Source organism: Lipotes vexillifer, unplaced genomic scaffold, assembly GCF_000442215.2.
Source record: "Lipotes vexillifer unplaced genomic scaffold, Lipotes_vexillifer_v1.1 scaffold298, whole genome shotgun sequence".
NCBI classification, from domain to species: domain Eukaryota; kingdom Metazoa; phylum Chordata; class Mammalia; order Artiodactyla; family Lipotidae; genus Lipotes; species Lipotes vexillifer.
This window is the reverse complement of record NW_006793272.1, coordinates 3679743-3688985: the sequence shown is the minus strand read 5'-3', so window position 1 is coordinate 3688985 and position 9243 is coordinate 3679743. Positions and strand designations below refer to the sequence as shown.

Below are 9243 nucleotides of genomic sequence, written 5' to 3'. Positions count from 1 at the left end.
GCAGGAATAACCAATGTGGTAGTCTTGTAATGCGGTAGAGTCCTCAGTGAAGTAGAGGGATACCAGATCAGTGGGGTTCTAGGTATCAAGCTCTACACAGAGGATTTTAGGTTGCTGGGCTTGGCAGATTCTTCTACATGGTTCTCATAACGATAGTGAGACCTGTATTATCTTTCCAACCAGCCTTCTCTCTTGAACACCACTAATGAAACATATTTCTAACATCTCTTATTCTAATTGCAAACTCTCTGGTGTATATATATATATATATATATATATATATATATATATATATTTTTTTTTGCTGTGTGCAGGCTTTCTCTAGTCGCGGCGAGCAGGGGCTACTCTTGGTTGTGGTGCTCGGGCTTCTTTTGTTTATGGAGCACGGGCTCTAGTCACGCGGGCTTCAGTATCTGTGGCAGCTGGGCTCAGTAGTTGTGGTGCACGGGCTGAGTTGCTCCGCGGCACGTGGGATCTGCCCGGACCGGGGCACGAACCCGCGTTCCCTGCGTCGGTAGGCGGACTCCCAACCACCGCGCCACCAGGGAAGCCCCTCTGGTGTATATTTTGATAAAAATATTGGAAATGCTAAATAACTATTTTTGTTTTGTTGATTCCAACTTAAGGTACCTCAAGTGCTAATTAACTGCCCTTACAATGAAGTCATAATTTGTACACATTTATATCACATTGTGTATATTGAAGTATTTTTAAAGTAAAATACTCCACAATATAACAGCTCAATAATATTAGCTGTTATTTTCAGTATAATAAAAATATAGGTAGAACCTTTGTTCTGACAATTAGAACTAGTTTAAAGAAATATCCAATTACCCTATTATTAGATAATTATCTATTGTTCACATCCCTAATGACTGTGAAAGTAACCAAGGCTTTTAGGAAGAACTGATTAACTGTTTCTGGTCACCAGTTAACCAGAACATTAGCCTTCATGAACCTACAAACCACGTTGGATAAAAAGTAGGTGTTTAATATATCCTTAATTTTGTATACATGAGAATAGCCCCAAAATACTAATTATTGGTATTATTATGATGACTGCTAGTATTTCAAATGGAAAGAAAAATGAAAATTAATAATTCTTTCACAATTTTCCTTCTAGTTTTACATGTTTGTAGTAGAAACAGCAAGGTGTACAAAAGAAATATAAAAAGCATTCAACCCAGCTTTGTCACTGATTAGCTGTGTGATTATACACAAGTCACAGCTTCCCTGCTTCAATTCCCTCATCTATAAAGTATGGATCATACCCATTTCCCCTAACTGGCAGGGATGTTTTGAAAAGAAAATGAAGTTATACATGAGGATAGGTATCAACAAATTTTAAAGCACTGTACTAATATAGGCTGCTATTATTACTAGTATTTTTATTTTGGCGTGATTCCTAATCAGAGAGCATAATAAGACAAGAGCCAATGATAATAGAGCCAATAATAATAGCATTAGTGACAGTAGTCCAATCTGACAACACTGGATGGAAGAAGGTAGACTATAAAAATATATCAGCATATATAGAAGTCATTCATTTTTCATAAATGTTAAAATGAAATTCTTTGTTCTTCAACTGTGAAGCTGATGCTTTTATTTATAGACCTGTGATAAACTATTCACAAGGATTTTTTTTTATCTCCAACTATTTATATTTATATTCAAAACACTAGCAGATGCATTTTCTTGATATTTTTGCATTCTCTTTGAATACACTCTAAGGACCAAGCTTGTAGGATAGGTAGCTGCCTATAAACTATGCTTTCGAAAGCTCAGAAGGTTCTTAAGAATATTTTGAATGGATTAGGTATTCCCTTACACTGGAGGAGAAATATATTAGTAACCATACTGTAGGGATTTAATTGTTAATTAGATGTCACTGTCCAGGAAGAAAGTGTCCTGAGATATTGATGGTAATGGAATGGGTGAAAAAATTGCAGTGAGAGCTCTAAAGTGATGTCTTAGTCTAGTAAAATGTAAGGGAAGTAGAGGAAGAGAGAAGGGCCAGCAGAGGACTGCTTGAGAACACCAACAGATGGGATGAAGAGATGGGGTGAACACAGGACCAACTTGACATACTTCACCATTTTCCTTGAAATAAACTTTGAAAACAGAATTCAGTAATCTGTTGACTCAAAAACTCAATTTGCTGATAAAGGATTAATCGCCAAGATTTACAAGCAGCTCATGCAGCTCAATAACAAAAAAACAAACAACCCAATCCAAAAATGGGCAGAAGACCTAAATAGACATTTCTCCAAAGAAGATATACAGATTGCCAACAAACACATGAAAGAATGCTTAACATCATTAATCATTAGAGAAATGCAAATCAAAACTACAATGAGATATCATCTCACACCAGTCAGAATGGCCATCATCAAAAAATCTAGAAACAATAAATGCTGGAGAGGGTGTGGAGAAAAGGGAACACTCTCACACTGTTGGTGGGAATGTAAATTGATACAGCCACTATGGAGAACAGTATGGAGGTTCCTTAAAAAACTACAAATAGAACTACCATATGACCCAGGAATCCCACTATTGGGCATATACCCTGAGAAAACCATAATTCAAAAAGAGTCATGTACCAAAATGTTCATTGCAGCTCTATTTACAATAGCCAGGACATGGAAGTAACCTAAGTGCCCATCAACAGATGAATGGATAAAGAAGATATGGCACATATATACAATGGAATATTACTCAGCCATAAAAAGAAATGAAATTGAGATATATGTAGTGAGGTGGATGGACCTAGAGTCTGTCATACAGAGTGAAGTCAGAAAGAGAAAAACAAATACCATATGCTAACACATATATATGGAATCTAAGAAAAAAAAAAAAGGTCATGAAGAACCTAGGGGTAAGACAGGAATAAAGATGCAGACCTACTAGAGAATGGACTTGAGGATATGGGGAGGGGGAAGGGTAAGCTGTGACAAAGTGAGAGAGTGGTATGGACATATATACACTACCAAACGTAAAACGGATAGCTAGTGGGAAGCAGTCGCATAGCACAGGGAGATCAGATCGGTGCTTTGTGACCACCTAGAGGGGTGGGATAGGGAGGGCGGGAGGGAGGGAGACGCAAGAGGGAAGAGATATGGGAACATATGTATATGTATGACTGATTCACTTTGTTATAAAGCAGAAACTAACACACCATTGTAAATCAATTATACTTCAATAAAGATGTTAAAAAAGAAAAGAAAGAAAAAAAAACTCAATTTGCCTCCCTTTCAAAGAGGGGATCTGCTTTGAGAGTCCCCAGGCATCCAGAGATAGGTAGGCTATCTCAGGATGAAAAAGCTTTCAATAAAAACTTTACTTCCTCTACAATTTGGCCTCTAGTCAACCTTGTAAAAATGTTTTACATAGAAAATATTATTTAATTAAAACTCATCAAGTAATGCTCTGTGTGAAGCCAGATATTTTTCAATTCAATAGCCACCTACTAATGGCTGTGATAAAATTGCAAGATATACAGCGTAAAAAAACAGAGGGTTCTTAATCTCCAGGAACTCTCATATCTTATAATCCTCTCTTAGTATTGCTCATTTGTAGGCACTTGTATCTTCATCCTGCAGGATCTGGAATCAACCCTGACCAAGGCAAACTGTACATAAGGAGAAATATCTCTATCACTGAGTGAGATTTTGAATTAGTCCTGCTGCTGTAAATCAAACATCTAATATCCCTAAACTTTCCTTTTAAACCATATGTGTCCAATTTGTGCTACTGAACAAGTCTTGGTTTCTGATTATTCATTTGTTCATTGGAACTGATGCCTTGTTTGGACCCTAAATACTAGATACTAGAGCATGTTTGGGGCCTTGAAAAACTTTCTACATGTTGCTAATTACCTTTCTCTATATTTCCTCCATCTTCAAGGTTCTTGCTCAAAATTGAATATACCACCTACAGACATATCTTACTACAATAAATCTGAAATTGTCAATCACCAGTTTCTGAAGCCTCTTGTTTCTTTAACCTTACACACCAGATCTGATTCCCTAGGACTCCACTGACAGGCAAGTTCAAGCACAGCATAACCACATTTGATTGAATGTTCTAATTTAAACTATTGATTGTCCCTCTAAGGAATTAGTCTTATGGTTTTGTCAGCAAATCATCCCCATTTTACTTGTTTACCTATGCTTCCACCACTAGCTTTTAAGTTGAACCTAACTGGGTTATCACAGTCACCTTAATAGTTATCTTCCTATTTTTTTTTTTTTTTTCGGTACGCAGGCCTCTCGCTGTTGTGGCCTCTCCCGTTGCGGAGCACAGGCTCCGGATGCACAGGCTCAGTGGCCATGGTTCACGGGCCCAGCTGCTCCGCGGCATGTGGGATCTTCCCGGACCGGGGCATGAACCCGTGTCCCCTGCATTGGCAGGCAGACTCTCAACCACTACACCACCAGGGAAGCCTTATCTTCCTATTCTTAATCACAATATGTACACAAATTTTCTAGTATGCCCTATCACTCTTGCAATCCAAAACTGTACATAAGGTTTTTTCTTCACATCTTCTAAACATAAGATTAATTTATAACCACCTGTTATTTTTAAGAAATATCTACAATGAATGTACTGATATCTTAAAGAAAGTAACAAGAAAGGAAGGAAGGGAAACAGGAAGGGAGGGAGGGAGGGAGAGATAGAGAAGGTGGGAGGAAAGGAGGAAGAAAGGAAGGAAGAAAAGTTGAAATTAACTACAGTGAGAAACTCAGTATTTTGGCTTGTCGGCTTGGACCTCCAAGTATAATTCAAACAAAACATAAAATCCTACAATATGTGACACTAATGTGAAAATTTCTCCCTTGATGAAAACCCTCTTTGGTATTTTTCAGCTGGAACTAAAAAGCACACTACTCTCTAACTGTGTAAGGAACACACTTATGATGCTATGTAAGACACCATTAATGCAGAAATAAAAATTTTTAATGTTAAAAATTCATATTTGTGATCTACATTAATATCCATAGCATAGTACATGGCATTGTTTGTTCTTATGATTAAAGAACTTATCTTAAAAACACTGCCCTAGATGGCAGAGGAGAAAATGCTAGCACAAGTAGGAACACAAAACATAAAGGTGTAAATTGCATTCAAAAGTCAAGTCTAGAAAAAGAGGTTAGAAAACACATCTCATATTACTCTTTAAGATCTGAATTGAAGTGTAATTATAAGATAATGAAAGTTATTTTCTTGTGTGATACATCAACTGGCTCTGACAGCAGCTCCCAAAATTAAAATCCACCCAGATTTGCAGCAATGTCAATAATGCTAGAGTATGTGTATGGTCTTACAAGGTAACTGTGTGGAAACATATTTTTTAGTTACGTTTCAATTACATTGGTTGACTAAACATCACCCCATAAACCATTAAATGGTGTAAACAAAGACACAAAATGTATACATGGACAAGAATATAAGCTCCTACTCTCATGTGAAATTGTAAAAATATCAATTTCAAAGTCATGTAAAAATTAGGAAAGTTACACAAGAAAAATATATTGAGACTAAATAATTCATATTCTGTTATATTTTACACCTTTAGTTCTCCTTCTTAGAACTACTTAGTGTAAGCTAAAGTAAAGATGGTTTGTAAAATTAAGATTCAAAGATTCTAAGGTGGTAGCCAAAAAAACTTCACTTTGTTTATGGACAAAAGACTAATTATGACCGTAAAATAACCGAAGTAGAGAGTAGGGTACATTTCAAGAAAGAAACTGGTTTTAAGTTCAGGTTCATAATATCTCTCCTTCCCAAAGGGATCTTAAAAAGGGTAAGAAAGATTAAAGTATCATTGAAATTAAGACAATATCTCAATCGTATAACACAACTCTGAGGAATATCATCCAGATATAAAACATTTTGAATGAAATTAAAAGAATATACTAAGAATCAACTACAGAGAGGCCGATATAATTTGTTAGGAATATAAGCAGAAGAAAGTATGAAAAAAAACTCCATTTTTCAAACTGAATGGACAACTGAGAGTGTTATGTTGGCCAGGGAAACAAATTGAGGAAATATAATAGTAATGTTAAAATGCAATTAAAGTAGAAAATTGCCTATTTTTTTACTAGTAAAAACTAAGCTACTAGAATGGAAGACAGGAGCAAGTACATAACAGATAATGCATTATGGGACAAAGAAGAAAACCCATTAAGAAAAAAAAAAGATATTCATAAAATGGGGATTCAAGACTCTAGATAATTGATATGACTGATGAAAGAAAACATATATAGCAATAACAACAAAAATATTCACAAGTCTAAAAGAAGAAAATCTTCCAGAAATGACAGAAGTCCTGAGTCTGCAAAGCAAAAGGCTTCAATGTCAAAAAAAAATTTATAATGGCAAAAAAATCCAGATATTCCTCATTATATAACTTTTGAGATGGAGAAGGAATATTATACCTACCCAGATATAAGGTTACTTGCTGTAGCATTAAGATATTTTTAGCTACAAGTAAAGGAATATACAGTTTAAAGTGGTTTAAAAATAGGTGTTTCAATTCTTGTTGGTTTTTCATTTGTTTTTGTTTTTATTTTACTCACATTACAAGAAATCTGAAAGAGGCTGTTTCCCAGTTGGTACAGTGGCTTAATGATATCCACAAGGATATGAGCCCTTTGTATCCTTTCACATGACCATCCGCAGCAGTAAGACTTTTGTCTTCAGTTTTGTTCTCTCATGGTCACTTAGCTATTGCATCATCCCTCACCGTGTCCTCACACAACCACACCCAAAAGGAGGAATAGAGAGTAGATACTGTCTCCTCATTTGTCTTATTTAGTTATTTATCTGACTAGATATTGTTTTTAGAAATACAGAGGATGGTGGTGCAATAATATTTGACATTTTAAATTAAGGTTTGCTTCATTTAAGTTTAATATTAATTCCATGCTGTGTTTCAGTAAGAACAATACAGATTTTCTGTATCTGTGGATCCAGTCAGACATCCAGTAGTACAAATTAACTTCAAGGCACACAAACTGAACAAAAGAAGTTAAGCGATTGAATGGCTGAGGAACTTATTTACCCAGGGGAAGAGGGAAGGAGAAGAAACAAAGAATATAACAGGCATGCAGCCTTTTCCATACCACCTTCGATGTTAACCTGCTTCAGAGGGAGAGTAAAAGCAGGCAATGAGCAGCCATAGATCGTTGGACTGTTACCAGCATCATGTTTTTCAGCAACATTTCAGCAGAGTTTGAAGCACTTTTTTTACAGTAAGACCATTACAACAAACTCTCCAAAGACCTTTAACCACCTCAAGCTAACACCCAATTAATTTTAAACATCGGTATAAAATTCAATTTAAACAACTAGAAAAAGGAAAAATGATACCACTTATGCCTCTAGAGTGTGATTAACCTCTCTCTTAGACGTTTGCATCACCTAGAAGTCTAATTGCTTTTGAATGTAATTTCCATTTCTAATGGTGATCCTGCCACATCTGGCAGGAGATGATACAGTAGTGCTGAAAAAGCCTCTATGTAGTCCTATCAGTGTCTTAAAAAACCTAAAAACTGGAACCAGTAAAATGCACAGAAATTCACTCTTGCCTTTAAGAACATTTGAAAACTGTTTTTTTTTTTTAAAAAAAAAAAAACAGGGCAGAACCTAAATTCTGAAACCAAATGTAGAAGTCAGATTTGATGGTTCTCACTGACCACGAGGAATTTCCTACGTGGTGGGATGGGAAGGAATAGGGTGGCTAGGGATGGTTTTTCTTGTTGGCTTTTAGGTCTCACTGATTTTCATCTTCCACATCCTGCAAAAATTCTTTATTCTGCTCTTCACCATCACCCTGCATGTCTGAATTCAATAGTGTCAGATTATCACATAACAACTGCATGATGTGTAGAGTCCTTATAGCTTTCTTCACTCAGCATATCCAGCTCTGCAGTTGCATCGAGAGTTGATTTTGCCAACCTGCAGGCATGCTCAGGGAAATTAAGAATTTCATAGTAGGAAAAAAAGAAGCATATTCACAGATATAGAGAACAAACCAGTGGTTACCAGTGGAGGGGTTTGGGGGAGTGGGAGGTACAAACTATTGAGTGTAAGATAGGCAAAGGATGTATTATACAACACGGTGAATAGAGCCAACATTTTGTAATGACTGTAAATGGAAAGTAATCTTTAAATTTTGTATAAAAATAAAATAATTTCATAGTAAAATACAGTAAAATTGAGAGAAAGACCTAAGTAAACGGGATGCTTTGGTGGAAGTTCTGTCATTGCAATATCATTAACAGATTTAAAGCTACTAGGCTGTTCTTTGCAGCCTCCTTCCTGTGGCAAATTCAGCCAGATACCTGTGATAGTTCCTTTTCATTTTATAATAGAAAACCTTGGACCCGCCAGTGTTAGCTGCTGGAATGAGGTGTTTGCCTGGTATATCCAAACTGTAACAACAGATTAACCTTAGATCAATCTCGACCATTTGCCAATATTCCTAGATCATTTTTAGTTTGTTTACTCCTTCTTAGTTTCTTCTTTCTGTTTAATGCTGCTGATTATTCTCCAGGAGGCTCTTCTAGCTTCAATCACAATTTTATGTACAACAGATAGAAAATTTCTTTCTTCAGCTGTCAGCACCACATCCATCCCTGCTACTTTCTTCATTAATTCCATCCTATCATTCAGCCTCCTTGGCCAGCTTCCTGGTGTTTACCAGATTCTCCTGATCATGCATAGTGCAGCAGCTACAGTGGGGCCTGTGCAACAGATGGAAGTGGACAGGATCTCTCTCAGCCTCCTGCTCTGCATCCAGGCAGCCCAATTATCTCTTTTATTAGTGAGGAAACTCTTTCATAGAACACTCCAGCAAAATTCTCCTTACATCTCTTCACTTCAACAAGGCCATATTACTAAACTCTAGCTATAAGGGAGACTGGGGAAGTGATTTTCCACATTTCCATGCTCTATAATCAAAGATGGGACTCTGACAACAAGTAAGCAGTAAAAGGGGATTGGCTAATGGGTAGGTGACTCAAAGTGTCTACTATAGTCATTTACCAAGGGAAAAAAGTGATTGAGTTATTCTTAGATTTTCAACAACACCAGATGCCAAATATAGAAATAATGTCAGATGAATTTTTATAAATGATATATATACATATGTATACATATATATGCATATACATGTAAAATATACATATACATACACAATATACATATATGTACATAAAACTACACAAATCATAAATG

General features: G+C 36.2%; 1 pseudogene; it reads right to left on the bottom strand.

The window, feature by feature from the left end:
- Positions 1-7777: 7777 nt before the first annotated feature.
- LOC103080448 (14-3-3 protein epsilon-like) lies at positions 7778-8728 on the bottom strand (annotated as a pseudogene).
- Positions 8729-9243: the final 515 nt, after the last annotated feature.